The 1,294-nt window shown below is 59.1% G+C and overlaps 1 pseudogene; it reads right to left on the bottom strand.

The window, feature by feature from the left end:
- Positions 1 to 905, bottom strand: part of LOC102774978 — a 1,559-nt pseudogene extending 654 nt beyond the window's left edge.
- Positions 906 to 1,294: the final 389 nt, after the last annotated feature.

Here is a 1,294-nt window from a genome sequence, read left to right as displayed (position 1 = left end):
TATACCACAGGAAGATGTTGTGGGTCTCCTCCAGCATCAGGATGTCCGACTGGGCAGTGCTGTTGGCAAACTCCTCCAGGGTCATGGTCGGAATGCGGACCAGGTAGGGGACCGGCCCCAGGACATGCCTCTTGTTGCGCGGGGTGGAGGGCAGGTCCTGCCACTTGCACTCGGCCTCGGCCCAGTTGAGCATGGCCTTGAAGACCACCGCCTCCTTGGTGTTGAGGGCCTCCTGGGTGATGATGACCTCCAGGGTCTGCCAGTCGATCTCGCAGAAGCCCTTGGACAGCAGGGCCATCTCCGCCTGCATGTCAATGACCTCCAGCAGCACTGGGTCAGCTCGGGCTCTTCAAACAGCCAGCTCTGCGACAGCAGGACACAGGAGTTCTTGGCTTCCAGGCTCGTCTCCAGGAAGTGCACACAGGCTTTTGCCAGCGGCCACCCCTTCCCTGTCCCCTGGCCTGTGATCAGAAAACCGGGGCCGCCTTTGCCTGCCCCGGCCTCTTCACTGCCCCGCCCGGCTTCTCTGATCACTGGCAGGGGGGCGGGCAAAGGCGGCCCTGGTTGTCCGATCACAGGCCGCCTTTGCCCTGCCCCCTGCTCTTGCCTGCCGCCTGGTTTTCCGATCACCGTCAGCGGCAGGCGGGTTCTTCCGTCCTTCCCCTTTCGCCTCCCAGCATTGCGCCTACATATGCAAATTAACCGCCATCTTTGTTGGCAGTTAACCACCATCTTTGTTGGCAGTTAATTTGCATATTGCCCTGATTAGCCAATGGAAAGCATAGCTAAGGTACGGTCAATTACCATGTTTGTCTATTATTAGATAGGACATATAATCTCCTATATAATAAAGAGGTAATATGCATACTGACTGTTACATCCTCGCACAAGATGGCCACCCCCATGTGGTCACAAGATGGCCACCACAAGATGGCCGGCAGGGGAGGGCAGTTGTGGGCGATCAGGCTGGAGGGGGGGGCAGTTGGGGGTGACTGGGCCTGCAGGGGAGGGCAGTTGGGGGCAACCAGGCTGCCAGGGCGGGGCAATTGGGGGCAATCAGGCCTGCAAGGGTGGGCAGTTGGGGGCAATCAGGCAGGAAGAGAGGGGAGCAGTTGGGAGCCAGCAGTCCCAGATTGTGAGAGGGATGTCTGACTGCCAGTTTAGGCCCGATCCCTGTGGAATCGGGCAGTCGGACATCCCCTGAGAGGTCCTAGATTGGAGAGGGTGCAGGCTGGGCTGAGAGACACCACCCCACGGCACAAATTTCGTGCACCAGGTGCACAAAAATTTGTGC

The sequence above is a fragment of the Myotis davidii genome, unplaced genomic scaffold (genome assembly GCF_000327345.1).
Source record: "Myotis davidii unplaced genomic scaffold, ASM32734v1 scaffold282, whole genome shotgun sequence".
NCBI lineage: Eukaryota > Metazoa > Chordata > Mammalia > Chiroptera > Vespertilionidae > Myotis > Myotis davidii.
This window is presented reverse-complemented; position numbering and strand designations above follow the sequence as displayed.